The sequence below is a fragment of the Marmota flaviventris genome, chromosome 3 (genome assembly GCF_047511675.1).
Source record: "Marmota flaviventris isolate mMarFla1 chromosome 3, mMarFla1.hap1, whole genome shotgun sequence".
Classification (NCBI taxonomy): Eukaryota; Metazoa; Chordata; class Mammalia; order Rodentia; family Sciuridae; genus Marmota; species Marmota flaviventris.
Window position 1 is genome coordinate 42,533,985 of NC_092500.1, and position 16,307 is coordinate 42,550,291.

Here is a 16,307-nt window from a genome sequence, read left to right on the forward strand (position 1 = left end):
AACTGTACTGTAATTATATTCATGCCAGGCATCAAGGACAAATCTCCTGGGTTTTGAGTAGGTGTGAGACAAGAAAAAATTACCAGCTCAGCTATAGAAGATTAAAAAAATAAAAAAGCACCCACAAAGCCTTTCTTTTGAATGGGTGGGTTTAATTACATCGTCTCCATCTAACAAATAACAGTTCTCAAACTCTTGATCAAGTCTTTTGCATTAAAAAAATACCTGTCTGGGCAAAACAATGCTACGAAATAGTTTCATTTACCTCTCTGTGGAATCTCGGTTGTCTCACCTTTTTCTATTTGGATTAAATGTTTTTCTGCGTCTTAAAATTGATAAACTGTGGATACTAGATTTTAATTTTTCATTTTTCTTCTTTTCCTTCATTATGATAATTTAAAGAAGAACAATAGAGTGTGTGATTCTGATATTGCAACTCACAGCTCTGCCCTGAAGTGTTAAATTTCCCATTGTAGTTTACTGGGGAGGCTTCAAAGCTAGAAATCTATGATTGGCTTGGGAGTTTTCCACTCTCTGTCCTGTGATACACAACTGCTCTGTTTTCACCTGGTGGGGTACCTACTGCATGTCAGGTAGAGTGATCAACTCTAGGAGTACAGAGATGTAGTCCTGTTTTTGAGAGGGCTTACAGTTTACTAAATAATTTGGGCAATAATTAATCTCTCCCATCTTAGTTCAGATTGTGCTTCTTACACACAAATAGGCTGCCCCCTCTCTCCTTCTCTGGCAGCCATAGAGTCCTCCTTTCTTCCCCTGCTGTCCCTGGGAATTTCCCTACCATTTCTCAGTCCTCAGGCTCTACCATTGCAAACTCTTAAGAACACATGGGATCCTGGTAAAGGATAATGAACCTCACCTGGGGCGAAGGGTGGGTTCCCTGCTCGCTCTGCCAAGCAAATTGAGAGATGGAACATGCTCGGGTGGATATGGAGCTTTAAGATGTGAGTACCAAGTGCATATGGCTTAGCTTTCAGAGACGTTTATGAAGATGGTTTTCTGAGGCTGACTGAAGTTTAGTTATATGAGTTTACTTTCTCAGAATTGGGTTTGGTTTTCACCAGCTTGTAAGGGAGTCAGAGGTTCGAGCCCAGGTGAATGTAGTTAGAAGCTGTTTTCTTTGACCTATAGAGTAGGGTGGTGGTGGTGGTGGTTTTTAAAATTTTTGCTTTAGAGGCCAACTTTTTATATTTGAAATCTAAGGTTTGGGTTGTCCTGAAAAATATGATGGTCTGGTAATCTGACAGGGTAAGAGTCAAGTGGTAATGGTTGTCTGGTATAAGGATTCTGTTCTTTCCATTTTGCAGCCAGGGTCTTATTGATTTGCTTTCCCTGTGTGACACCTGAAGCCTTTTCAGAGCCATCCTTTGTGGACTGGGGGTGGGTTCTGTTCTGGTCAGTAATCAAGGAGGAAATTAAGTCACTCCTGGAATTGGTTTTCCCCAAGAGGTTTCACTGGCCCCAGGCATATATGTTTCTGAAGTTAATATTTCTGCATGAATCGGATGTGGTATATTCTAGCTAACATAGAGCACCCAGAGCAAGTGGGAGGGATCGTGGATGACCCAAAGCACCATCCACCTCTCCACCCAACTCGCTTGGCTACAGTTGCTCTTCTGCTCTCATAGGCTGGAATATCCACTAAGAAAGAGCACTGTGTCTGGCAAGACAGACATTTAAGAGCAGAACACACTGGCCTTGGTGTTATGGTGAAGGTAGCTGGAAGTTCTTTTTATATTTTTTGACAACTACTATTTATTGAGTTCATGTGTGTGTGTGTGTGTGTGTATACACACATGACTCTGAAGATAGAGTTGTGAATAAAAAGGATAAAAATATCTGTGTTCCGATATTCTAGAGAGAGAGACAGATGATAAATGACATTTTATTAGATCACCTTAAGTGTATAAGGGATTATGTATAGCATTGAAGTGGCTGGGGAGGACAACTCAGGAAGGGGAAAAAACATATTGAGAGTGAGGAGTTGTTATTTTAGATGAAGTTCCCAGGGAAGGCCACACTTAGAAAGTGACATTTGAATAAAATCAGAAGAAAGTGAGGGAACTTGCCGGGCAGATATCCAGGTTAAGAAGAAATAAACAGCACTCAAAGTCCCAAAGGAGGAGAAGGTCTTGTGGTAGGAGAACTAAAACGTTCATGAAGGGCATCTTCTGGATTTTGGCTTTTGCTCTGGGTATTGGACAGCCATAGTGGCAGTGGGTGGTGGTTAAGCAGGGGGAGACATCTTGTAAATGAAGTTGCTCTGAGGTATCACTTTGGCCATTGTGTTGAGATTAGACCCATGGGCAACGGCGGGGGAAGAAAAGTTAATATGTTGCTGCAGTGATTCAGGGATGACAGTGAGTGGGACCACGGTGGGAGTATGTTTTGGGATATATTTTGAGAGTACAACTGACAAGTGAATTGAATGTGAAATGCTAGAGAGGAAAAATGGAGGAGCCCAGGGTGACCCCAAGTTTTGATCCAAATGATTAGAAGGATGATTGCCTTTAACTGAGTTGGGGAAGACTGGAATGCAGGAGGAGCAGGTTGGGGATGGAGGGTGGAGAATGTCATTTGGCTTTTTTGTTTTTTAACCTCTTGGGCCACTCACTGTCATTGGACCATGAGTTACTGAGATGCTTATCAGGCATCAAGTGGATGTGGAGAAGGCAGTAAATCACAGCTACTTCAACTAAGGTACAACTTCAAATCTTTGCCTACACAAATGTGCTGTAGAAATTCTAAATAGTAATTAAGTGTAATTTTATTCTCATGCAATTAAAGAAAGATATGGAAAAAAAGAAAAGAGATCTTTCCAACATTCAGAAAATTTGAAAGGAGGCCAATGTTAATAACCTTCAATTTAACATTGGATTCTTCTATTATTAATGCAAATTTTTAAAAATCATCATAAAAACTAAATAGTCATTAGAAATCACCTTGGGCTGAGAGCTGGGAGAATAATTTTTTACTTCAATAGACTTTAAATAAATATTTAATGCTCATAATAGAGACATAGAAAGTCAGTGGGAAATTTGCACGATTCACAAAGCAGGCCTGGTTTTTTAATCAAATTGAAACCTTTTATAATAAAAGTTCTTTGAATTTTTCTCTGATTTCTGGAACCAAAGGGTTCCCTAGAAATAATCTCATTAAGCTGTAGTGAGACTAGCCAGGACACATAATATTATTTCTAATTTATAGATCTGGCTGTGGAAGAAGAAAGGATGCACAATAGACTTGCTGTTTCTCCAGGCTCCATGACTAAACAAGGTTCAGAGCCTGCAGTTTTTCGTTTTAGATGACATATTTTCAAGCTTAGCTACATTGTTTTCTTTTCTATAATAAACAAAAAAGTTGCTTGTTTTGCTTCCTTTAATGTCTCCTACCATTTTAGCTCTAAAGAGTCACATGCAAAAAGATTTTCACATTCCTGCTGTCAAATTAGAGCAAGAAAGTGACATAATATCAAGTGTGGACAGAGATGGGATTTGTCTGGACCCAAATTTCAGAATCCCCTTTAGAAATTATGTGTGTCCAAATTGAAGGGATTCATTCAATGAATATTTGTTTAGCACTTACTAAACAGATTACCTCCAGCCAGCGAGGCAGTGGACTTTGATAGACCAAAGCCTAATGTGTTGTAAGAACATAAAAGGGTTCTTTAGTTTTATGATGGAGATTGTGGCTATAAATAACCTCAGTGTCACATCCTTCTACTTTTGTGACTCTAAAGACAGTGGGACCCCTTCCTTGCTACCCTCAGTTAAAACAATCCAAAGCAAGACTCCTTTTTTTTTTTTTTTTTTTGATATGGAGAATTGAACACAGGGCTGCCTTACCACTGAGCTATATCCCCACTCCTTTATTTATTTATTTTGAAACAAGGTCTTGCTGCTTTGCTGAAGCTGACCTTGCATTTGTGATTCTCCTGCTTTAGCTTCCCAAGTTGCTGGGATTACAGGCTGCACCACCATGCAAAGCAAGGACTCTTTTTGGCTAAACTTGAGTCCACCTCTTGGGTCAATTACTGTCATTGGAACATGAGTTACTGATTTGTTAAATCTTGATCATGTAATTGGAGGGCAGCAAACTGTGGTTGAAGACACAGCAGAATCACACAGAATGGGTAATGGGAGGTGAACCATTTCCCAGAAAAGGAGGGGTAAGACTATTCAAAGGGAAGGCCACAGCAGTAGATGCTTGCCAACAAGTGACCATGGCAGTGCACCTAAGGTGGGGGCCATGTCAGACATAAGAAATGGCTTCCTGGAGATATTTAAAATGCAGGGTTTTTTTTGGGGTGGGGGGTGCTGGAGATTGAACCCAGGGCCTTGTGCATGAAAGGCAAGCACTCTACCAACTGAGCTACATCCCCAGCCCAAAATGCAGTATTTAAATCTGATTAGCTTAAAAACATACCCGAGTGTTCAAGAGTGGTCATTTTCCAGGTTTTTATGAGTGTATTTGTATGTAGAAACAGAAGAGGTTGGGGTGGGGGATGGGGGTGCTGGGCATGGAGATATATCCCCAGAGAGAGCTGTGTATATAAAGGCACAAAAGTAAGAAAAAATAAATTTACCTATTCAGGGAAGTAAGGATCTCAGTATGGCTGGAGCAGAAGGGAAGATGATCATGTAGCAAGAAGTGGCTCTGTATCCCATGGGCTGGGGAATCCCTATTGAATTGAATTCAGCTAATATTGATTGAGCACCTCTCAGTGCCACTGCTATTCCGTGCATTTCACATACATTAGCTTATTTCAACCTCATGCCCGCCCTATGAGGTAAGAAGGGTGATGTGAAAATATTTAACAACTAGTATGGCACACTCAAGATTAGTTACCATCAAATCAGAATTGACACCAGATATAAAGTACCTCTGCCCACCACCATGTGTATCAATAACTACCAGCCCTGGATGTGGTCACTCTCACTCTTCTTGTTTTACCAATGGACAAGCACAAGCACAGGGTGGTTAACCTGAGCAAGCATGCGTGGTACAATGGAGGAAATGGGCTGAAAGCCAAGTGTTTCTGGCCCCAGGCCCAGGTACCTAAGGGAGGAATACCAGATTTATTCTTTAGAAAAAGGAGAGAAGAGAGAGTAAGTCCCACAAAGACAGTATTTGTTTCTCATTATAGTCCCAAAACCATTTCTGACACACAGCAGACCCTCAAAAATAGTTATTGAATGAATGGCTAGAAAGCTTGTTGTGGATTTGAGAAGGGCAAATGAAGGGCAAAAGAAGGGCAAAGTCCAGAGGAGTAAACAACAGAGGCTTAAAGTAAGGAACCATATCAAGGGCACCAATAAGAAGATATGTAAGAAATATCAACACATAGAATTTAATTTCCCTATAAGAGTGAGTCCTAATTTTCTCTTTTGAACAACTAGGTGGGTGGTGTTGTCAATTATTGAGATAAAAAATATAAGAATAATTTACTGAGATAGGAAGTACAAGAAGAGCAGTCAGGTATGGTGGTGCGCAACTGTAATCCCAGTTACTCAGGAGGCAGAGGTGGGCGGATCCAAGTTTAAGACCAGCCTAGACAATTTAACAAGACCCTGTCTCAAAATAAAAGAAATAAAATGGGCTGTGAGCGTAGCTCACTGGTAAAGTGCCCCTGGGGTTCGATCCGTAGTTACTAAGACACACACACACACACACACCAACAGGTTGTTAGGGTGTTTAAAGGTGGATAAGAGCTCCTTTTGTGGATGTGGAGTTTGGAGGGTCTGTAGCTGCCTAGGAGACAACTGGATCTGGAATTTAGAGCAGAACCAGCGCTAGTGATGTGGTTCAGTGAGTAATCAGGACAAAAGGGGAAGTGTAAAGTGTGAGGATGCATGAGATCATCCAGAAAGAGTATGTGGAGAGAGGAGGCTGGAGGCCAAACCTTGGGGCCAGGTGGGAAAAGAATTCCAAATAGAGAATGAAAATAAACACAGAGTTAGGGGAAGAGAAACCAGAAAGAGTGTTGTAGGTGAGGTCGACGTCATTAGGAGAATGTGGGGTTTTCTAATTTTCACTAAGAACACTGAACATCTTGGCTCTAAGGTGGAAAAGGTAGGCAGGCAATGGGGTTGGTCCAGAATTTGGATTTTGCTGGGTGAAAGTGGCTAGCTGTGGGCAAGGGAGCTGAGTATAGTGACAAGAGACACTGAACGATGGACCTGGGCCCCTGGCAGGTAGGGCAGGAAGTGGGTAGAGGAGGGCCTTAATTAGAAGTTGGTCAAGAATGGGAGGTCTCAGTGAGTCAAAGACAGGGTGTGGTGGGTGTCAAGGACTCAGGGAGCTGAAGGGATAGGAAGTCATAGTCAGGATGGGGTGATGAGTTTTAGATCCAGGTGATAACGAGGTCCAAAGGTGTGGCCATGGGTCATGGGTGGTGTGAGAGCCTGAAGTGCAAGGGAAATGTACTAGTCAGGATTCTCCAGAGAAATAGAATCCACAGTCACTCATTATGTACTTGTAGATATTTATTGTAAGAAATTGTCTCATGCACTTAGGGAGGGGAGAACACCTAAGCTCTGCAAGAGGAGATATCAGGCTTGAGATCCAGGAAAAGCCCCTGTTTCAGTTTGAGTCCAAGAAGAAGAGAAAAAACAGTGAACACCATTGGAAGTTTTCCTGAAGTTAGTGAAATCTGTACAAGTGGTACCTCCAGCTCCATGTAGTCCATGTCCTATAGACATGGGAAAGGGTCAAAATATAATCAATCTGAAGCAAAATGAGAGAAAAGAGACTGGGAATAATATTACTTGCCTCTCTCAAGCCCTAGTCCCCAAATACCTGTCCAGTTATTTCTAACTTTCTCCTAAGGGTCACTTATATAAAATCACTCATTGGAGGGTCAGAAGACATTTTGGACTTTTTAAACACCTTGTCTTAGAACAGAGAACAAAGAACTCTTATATTTTGAGAACAGAGAACTTTATTACTAATCTTTGTTACATTTTGGGGCAACAAGAATCACTTAACAAAGGTAGGTTTTTTAGTCATGATTCACACATACCTTGAAGCCTCCAGTTTATTACAATATCCATTACTTCTATGAACACTGCTCTGATTGTAATCTTGTCTCTGGGTAGCCCCAATAGGTGAACCCTGTCCCAGCAGCCATCCTGCAGTGAGGGAGTTAGGTTTGTGCTGGATGGAGCTGATAGCATCTGTTATCTGTTCCATTAAGCTCACCTAAAAGGTGACACAGAATAATATACCTGCAAGTCTTGTCTTTGGTCCTCAAATGCTCCAAGGAACCAATCTGGCCTTGATTTTCCCTGTAGGAATGTGTACTGGATACAGACAAAACATTGATATCAAAACTTTTAGATAGCCCTCTTAATAAGTGGCCCCTGCTAACAAGCATTCTTTATGAAATTGGGTTGCAACTCAGGCTCAACCCTCAGGCCTCAACCCTAATGTGCACAGAAACATCTCACCATCATTGTAATGAAGTAGACTTGCTTTTCTAATCAATAGCCAAAGTAGAAGCTGAAGTGGGAACTTGGAGCCAGAAGGTCAAAGCCAGAGCTAGAGCTTGGACTTCTATTTTTTCATTTGTGTGGGATTGAATCCTGGCCTCATCGTTTGCATCTTTTCTTGGGAAAGTTAGTGAACTTTTATGTCTATCAGTTTCCTTATTTTAAAAATGATGATATCAATAGAATCTACCTCTGGGGTTATTGTGGGGATTTAATGACATATATTCTGTGTCAGTCGGGATTCTTTAGAGAAAAGGAACCAATAGGATATACACATGTAAATATAAGAGGGGATTTTTAATGGGAATTAGATCACATGATTAGGGAGGCCGAGAAATCCTTGACATGCTGTCTGCAAGCTGGGTAATTGGAGAATCAAGTAGTGTAATGCATTCTGAGTTTAAAGCTCTAAGAACCAGGGAACCATGGTATAAGCTTCATTCTGAGGTCAATAGCCTGGGAACCTGGAATTCTGGTGTGCAAAGGCAGGAGTAGGTAGGTGTCCCAGGCCCAAAGAGATCAAATTGATCATTCCTCTGCCTTTTTGTTCTTTCTGGGCCCTGTCTTTCTTACTCAGTGACCTGATTCAGATGCTTATCTCTTCTAGAAAAACCCTCACAGGTGCACCCAGAAATAATGTTTTGCCAGCCATCTGGGTATTTTTAACTCAGTCAAACTATCACCTGAAATTAACCATCACGTATTCCATATAACTGGTACAACGCTTGGCAAACAGCAAAATGCTCAAAAGATGTTAGCTCTAATTTTTATTTTGCTATTCTACACCTCACATTCTTTCAGATTGTCTTTATAGGTACATAGGTGATCTACATTTATTGACTCACTAACAATAGAGTGTTTATTTAACTGTGATTCATGTTTTATTTCCTAAAGGTGACTGTTTTATATTTGAAAGTGGAAACAGGAAAGTCTTGCTTTTTATAGTCTGAGTAATCTAACTTCATTTGATTGAGTGCATTTGAGGGGAATGAAGTGGGGGAAGGAACATTTGGGCTGTGAGTCTCAATTCTCAAACCCTATTTCTCAGCTTTCAGCTGTGCAGGAAATCTGTGATTATATTTCTGACCCTGATGACCTTTTTGGTCTTGACTCATCTCCAGTGATGCCATAAGAAAACCATGGATCTGGCAAATGGACATATATTTTTCCTTGGGTTTAATAATGTATGAATTGGATTCTCTGAGTACTAATCTTCCTAATAAGGACAATTCCTGATTGCAAATTATTTAGTCTGTGTACTCTTGGGAAGCTGGAAATGTTTAGATACTCGGCTGTTTCACAAGCTAGACTATTCATGTTCAGAGAATGTTTGCTGAATCCTCTGATTTGGTTCAGATTACATACAAGCTTAGGCAACTCTTTTGTAAAATGTATTGAACAACAAAGCAGTGAATCACATGGGTTGGTCAATTCTGCTGTAGGTCGTTCACTCATTCATCAAACATTTGCTACAGAACTACTGTGTGCCAGCCGTTGAGCTCTGGATTGAGGACATACATACAGATGGTTGTGATCCTGTTTCTGTTCTGTGGTGGCTCAAGGGCAGGTAGTATCTTTATAGGTGATACTTTGTGGTAAGAGCAGGAAACAGCTATTTATCAATCCATTCATTCAACAATGCTCATGAAGCATTATATAAGCCAGGCACCAAGGTAGGTATAGGTGATTCAGCAGTAGACAATACAGATTCTCCCTGTGCTCCTAGACCTGTTACAACTCATCATAGAGATAAACAATTAAAAACAGATTTCTAATATCTTGTGATAAATGTGAGATAAGGGAACCATTTATAGTGTATTGTGGTACTTGCAAATAGTGATGAAGGTTAGATAGATACTCAGTCGAGAGCCGAACTCTGTCTCATCTGTCTGTCTGCCTGATGCTGAAAGAATCTGAAGCTCTGAGCTGGACACAGTTCCATTCATATGGAGTCAGGTAGAGGGCTATACCTTTTGACGTTTCTTTCATTGTGTAGTTTTGCACAAAAACAATTAGGAGTATAGGCAGAAACAGCAATGGAAATATAGTTGGTGACCTAAGTGGAAAAAAAACCCTGTATATTAGGTATTGGATTTTGAGTAATTACAGACACAAAAAGCTGAGAGTTCTTTACATCAGCATATTGGCACTGACAATAGGAATTAGCAGAGTGGGGGCCGGGAGACCTATAAGAATTAAAATGATAAAAGAAGATGCAGATTTGGATACAAATGACCACAGAGTTTCTCTTCCAAGTGGCCCTTCTAAAGCCTTCACCAGTATCTTAAAGAAGAGGACATTTATACCTGTGATTAATATTTTCCTGTATGTATTTCTGCTTATCGTAATTGTAAGTAAGGTATATTTAATTCCTTTCATCATAGGGGACTGTATTCCCTTAACATTGTCTCATTTCCATCATCAGGTCCAGAGTTAAGAACTTCTTCTCCTACTTTGTGAAAATATCTGAATAAATGGAACTAACCAACACTGATGTCCTAGGATCCTGAGCAGGTACCTGGGCAAAAAGCCCTCACTCATTTTAGGCACTGGACACTGAGAGTGTCTACAAAGTCAGAAAGTTCTCAAGTCTACTTACACGTCAGAAACACCTGAAGAACTTTAAAAAGTAGAGACAGCCAGCTCCACCCTGGGAGATTCTGATTTAGTAGGTCTTGGGGAAACATATATTTACAGACTGGTCTGGGAACATATATTTACAGACTTCAAGGTAATGCCCATCTACCTGTTCCACACAGGTTGCTATTTTAGCACCTCTGTGCTAGGCTGACTATGTGATTTCTCATTGGCTCCCACATTAGGTGGACCACTCATATTAAAACGTAAGAACTGACCTCTATCAGTGGCAATTTAAAATTCTTATTCCCATCCTTTGGTTCACCTTCTTCTCTTTGATCTCTCCCACATTGTTTTCACAGAATCTTAAAATTGGTAAGACACATTGGGACCCTGTTGTCCAAAATCTGTTTTTAGATAAGAGGATGAGTAACTGAATCATTTAAAGAAATCATTGACTTAATTAGCCCAGTAAAATTTCCTGGAAAATTGTGGCATTGGGTAACAGTTTACAAGCAGGACTACCTTATAGAGGGCTGGGTGATGGCAAAAGATGGAGTCTGAGTCCTGGGCAGTCTGCTGGCATCAACACAGCTTGCAGCTGGCTTTTCCAGACCGTGCCTTGTAGCCTTGATGTGTTCTTTCAGTAGATTTTGCTCCATCCCATGAATTGACTCAGCTTTCGTGACCTGGCAACCTTGTCTTGTGGCCCCTTGGCTTGGCATTTTGGATTTGGCTTTCCTTCCAGAGCAGGGGGTCAGCTTGGGCCATCTTCTTGTCAATTTGGATTTAGCCTATCAGCCTCCGTTGTCCCCTGACTTCCTCATACCTCAGCTCCCTTGCTAGGAAAATGGCCTTCTGAAGTCACAATACCCAGCTTAGTCTCTTCTGAGATCTCTTTTGTCCTAATATAAACTATTATCTCCTTATCTGGTCCTCTGAGGACCAGTATCCTCATAGAATCAATTTTCTATTTCTTTCATCTTCTCTCCCACTCCTTTCTAAATTTTCACCGCTTTAGTTAAGTGAATGAACACATATAAAGCCCTTTGAACAGTGCCTGACAGTAAGCATTGTGGTGGTATTATCACCATCATCATTATTTTCTTCACATCCTCTTCATGGTGCTGTGAACAGAGGTGGATTTATTTCTCTAATAAGCACATGATTTTCTAATGAGGACTGTGATAAGCATCTGGGTAAGATGGCATCATGTTCCTCTTTCCACACTACAGTAACCTGCCGACTTCCTCTTCCTCCGTCACCTCCTCCAGCCTCAGCCTCACATACCTCTGCTAAATTGCTGACTTCTAATTTGCTTTTAACGACAATGATCTCCATGTTCTTTGCCTCCTTTATTTATCACCCCTGAGCACTTCTTCCTCTTGTTAAATCCTATGTGCTTTGGCAGTAAGTGATTTTCCCTTTTCATTTTCTATAAAAATTTCTTATTGTGCCATAACTTGTTTATGATAGAAAATTATGGTTATGCAAACTCCTATACAAATTTACATTGCCCAGAAGCATTGTTTGCCAAACGGCAGATGTTTCTAGTTTCATTTTCCCTAAGTTGTTCTTTTACTCAGGGGTAGAATTTCCCTCCCTGAGACTCATCACATAAATAAAGTGTGATGAATGAGTTTGCTTTGAAATAATTTTTGTGGTGTGATATTAAACATCCTTTGTTGTCAAGAGTTGTCCTTCTATAAGACTGGGTTGAGTATGAAGATGGAGGAACCATTGTAATTTTGGTCAGTCAGGTAGAGAATAGCTGTTGATTGGTTAATTGATAAAATCTTCTAAAAAGGAGAATTACAAAAAGTGTATGTGTGTATATATATGTGGTACACACACACACACACACACACGTAAAACCTTTTAGTTTAAAATGCATGGATAATCTTTCACTAAGGTCCAACTTTTTCTTGCCATGAGCTCATTGTTTGGAGTTCCATGTCCTCATTCTTACATAAACCACCCTCGTCATGCATCATTTACAAGATCCAGTTTCAATTTCTTTAAAGTGGAGCAAGATTTTAAAAACACTTAAGCAGTACACTGAGTGAGGTCTGTCCAGACTTTAATGTATTTTCTTCCAACCTTTTATGGTGTACCCACATTCAAAAGCATATCACTTTTGAGTGTTTTGAGACATTCAATGAAATTGTTACAGAAACAACCTTTTCTTTTTACATTTATATTTTACCAGTTTATGTAATATTTAGTACAGTTATGTAATTCTGATAACTAATAGCAAATACAATAGGCATGAACAGGCCTGGGAATGAATACAAGTGATTCTTTCTTGTGTAGATTTCAGTGATGCCCAGAACTGTGGGGGAGGATCAATCCTTGGCCACCAGTCAGTGATTTTAAAGAGGAACAAGAAAGTGTAGGGCGCAACTACATGACCCAGTTTGTGCCCTGGTTTAATTATTAAGAGCAACTTTTTTTTTTACTCCTGATGGGGTCCTGAGAGATAAATTATATCATCATCTAGTGTTGGTTAACTCAGTTTGGCTAAGAGGAGGTAAAATTTGATTAAGGGGATGGTCACTGTTGAATTTGTTTAAGTTTTGCCCTAGTTGACTTGAAAATGGTTATAAATGCTTGCCAACTGGTTGTTGTTGAAATTGGAACTGCCTAGAAGCTGGAGTTCTTGATAAGACTGGGAATGGGACAAGGGCCACTGCATAACCCATATGGCTGCCCAGGGCTGTGGCCAAGGGTTTCCCAGATCAGCAGTGCTGCTTCAGTGGGCCTTCCCAGGCCACTGTGGGTGGACCCTCCCCCCATGGTTGTCATGACTCTGGCAGGTATTAGATACAGCTCTTGGGTAGAGCACCAAGCTGGCTTTCACTAACATGGCTCCTCAAGGACATCATCTTCCTGTGGGATATGTGTGTGCTGAGCATTGGTAATTGTGATGCTAAAGTAACAGCCTCTGTCTTTATTCACTGGCAGTGTTTCTGGGGCTGGGTCTCCTCAATGACACTGTCCATTTTCTTCCTCTCTGTATCCTTCCACCCTCAGTCTCTGTGGACACTGCTTCTTCCTCATCTGAATCAGAGTTCCTGAGAGGGTTCTGGTCACACGTGTCCTATCTTGTGGAGAACCAACCCTGCTCCACCCACCCAGCACAGTAATTCAGGTGGCCTGCAGACCATCCCTCCTCTCCTCAATCTCCCTGACTCTCATACACCCCACCATTTTGCTTTATGACCTCAGTGTCCGTTCTTATACCTGGAGGACAGCCCGAAACTATTGTACTCAGAGTAGATTAAGCCTGTAGTTGGCTTCAACCCTGGCCTCTGGAAGATCTGACCTCAGCGATAGAATTTTCCATGTGGTCTGCAGTTGATCACTGAGCTTGGAATGGGGTGGGATGCTCTATGTGGAAACATTCATAGACCTGGGCACTGCGACTACATGAATGCTTTTTGACACTGAGACTCAGTTCCAGATTAGACAATTATTGAGTATTTGGGTACTGTGTCCTGGGGCACAATGCTGGTTACATTCATAAGTACTATAATTTTAACACACTAATCCTGAGCTGATATTACACACACACACACACACACATACACACATACACACACACTTTTGGAAAACACATGATGATATTAAAGCTAAGAAGATATAAAGAAATGTTTAGAAGCACATGAAGGTGATAAGACTGAGAGGGTATGAAGGAACTTGCTCATGTCCATGTAGGAAGCAGGTGTGGACCTAGGATTTGAACCTGATTCCTTTGGTTTAGTGTCCTGGGCTTTGCAGCAGACATTGGTGTTCCTCTTCTGTAAAAGACTGCTCAAAACGAGTTGCTATTTACAGATTGTAAGTAAAGGGATTAGTGTTATGGTTTTCAGACTTTAAAAACACCATAAAACCTGTTATTTTGTGAAGGAGCCAAGATGTAAAATGGCTAAGACAAAGCTGGTAGAGCAGGCGGAGGGTGTTTGCAATCCTCTCTGTTCCTTCCCCATCTCTCAGACTATAGCCCCTGGAGGCCTGCTGAGGAGTAGGCTTTAGTGACATGGATTAGTGTAATACACATGTGTACATATGTATCTATTTAATTTAAATGGCTCCAAAAGGGTGTGCTATGAGACATCACCGTTCTTCTCAGAGTTACTCTCCCTGGAAGCAATGGACTTTGGTTCTGTGTTTCTCTTCTAGTCTTCTTTTTTTTTTGGGGGGGGGGGGGCGAGAAGGGGAGTGTACCTGGGATTGAACTCAGGGGCACTCAACCACTGAGCCACATCCCCAGCCCTATTTTGTATTTTTTTTTTTTTTTTTTAAATTTAGAGACAAGGTCTCAGTGAGTTGCTTAGTCCCTTGCTTTTGCTGAGGCCGGCTTTGAACTTGTGATCCTCCTGCCTCAGCTTCCTGAGCCTCTGGGATTACAGGTGTGTGACCCTGTACCCATGTACCTTGTACCCTGTACATTTCTTGTGTATATATAAACAGATGCATATATATTATTTCTAAAATAGTACTTTTTTGGTGAACAAAGTGATATAATTTGCATTTATGATCTTATCCACTTTCCTAAACATCTTTTGAAATCTCAGGGACCAAAATCAATAGTTTATTGGTATACTTTGAGAAGCAGTAACTGTGCAGTAGGTTGACCAGCCTGCCTTGTTTGCCTGGGACTGAGGGGTTTCCAAACAAGGACACTTGGTCACAAAGCTGTGAAGTTACAAGAATCTTTCCTTAAGGATTCCTAAGCAGAGTCTCATAAAATCGCTGCTCTTCCAGTGTGATTCCCCCTTGATTCCTGGTCTAGAGCACCAGGTGGATTATGAACTGCTGCTTGTTTAAAGAGCCTAGTTAACACTAATTATTTATTACTGGATTGGAACTTGAACTGAAAATCTATCCCAAAGAGGTAAAAAAGCAAGACCTTTCATTTTTAAAGCCTGGTGAGAATATAGGGACTATCTTTCTGTTTATTTTTAAATCAAGATATATTCGATATTAACAGATGAGCTTTTAAGTTTATCTAACAGATAAACATTTTTGAAAAATTTTAATTGATTTAATTCATCTGTATTATTTTTACATAATTGGTCATAAATAAATGAAAGTTGGCTGAAAAACAGCAACCACAACCCCAAACTAAAAGAAGCCCTTACAAAGGGCAGAAAGTTGTATTCTGTGGCATTGTGATTAAATGGAGAAAATCCCCCAGTCTCTGCAGTTACCAACAGGCAGTAAGACACTGGAAGGTCCCTTAAACTCTCAGAGCCCAAGCTCTTCACTGGCTAATGGGATGATTACACCTGACTAACAGGATCTGCATGGAATGTCAAAGTGCTTGACATTACATTTACATGATAAATGCTAGTTCTCCTTTCTCCCGGAAATGGTCAAAGTTCTGTTTAATCAAATATTCCCATTAGAGGAAGTCAGTAAAATGTAAAGATTAAAGTGTGTTTACCATTAAAAACCGCACCAAGCAGGTTTGGAGAGAAGAGGAAAATTTCTGGGTGGAAGGGAATATTCTGTTTTCATCTGTATGGTGGTAATAGGGTATTTAGATATGTAAACATTCATCAAGCTGTATATATAAGAGTTACATATTTTGCTAAGTCTAACCAATTCTTTACCTAAAAAGAGAAAAAAAAAAAAAAGGATTTTAAAAAATGAATTTATATGATTTTTTTTTAGTTTTTTTTTTTTTTGTGCTGGCAATTGAACTCAGGGTCTCACACATGCTAGACAAGCGCTCTGCTACTGAGCCACACCCTCAGCCTGATTTATATGATTATTTTAAGGGTAGGGAGGTCTCAAAGTAGAAATCTATTGTTACCTTACTCTTAATAGAGAAGAATATTATTTATTTGGATGGTTTATTAATTAAAATGCTGGTTGAGCTTGATACCACAACTCATGCTTGATACCACAACTAATTTATGTATATAATTTATATATTATCTATATACATATATTTTATTTATATATACATATCATTCATATCTATCTACCTACCTATCATCTATATTTTTTTAAAGAGAGAGAGAGAGAGAGAGAGAGAGAGAATTTTTTAATATTTATTTTTTAGTTTTCGGCGGACATAACATCTTTGTTTGTATGTGGTGCCGAGGATCGAACCCCGGCCGCACACATGCCAGGCGAGCGTGCTACCACTTGACCCACATCCCCAGCCCCAATCATCTATATTTTTAAGGAGATGGGCACTGCTGTGTTCTG

The 16,307-nt window shown here is 40.3% G+C and overlaps 1 non-coding gene across 1 annotated transcript; it reads right to left on the bottom strand.

Moving 5' to 3' along the window:
* Nucleotides 1–4,326: 4,326 nt before the first annotated feature.
* Nucleotides 4,327–4,399, bottom strand: Trnae-uuc (transfer RNA glutamic acid (anticodon UUC)). The gene has a single exon. It is a non-coding gene; the product is annotated as a tRNA-Glu (tRNA).
* Between the last annotated feature and the right edge of the window lie 11,908 nt (nucleotides 4,400–16,307).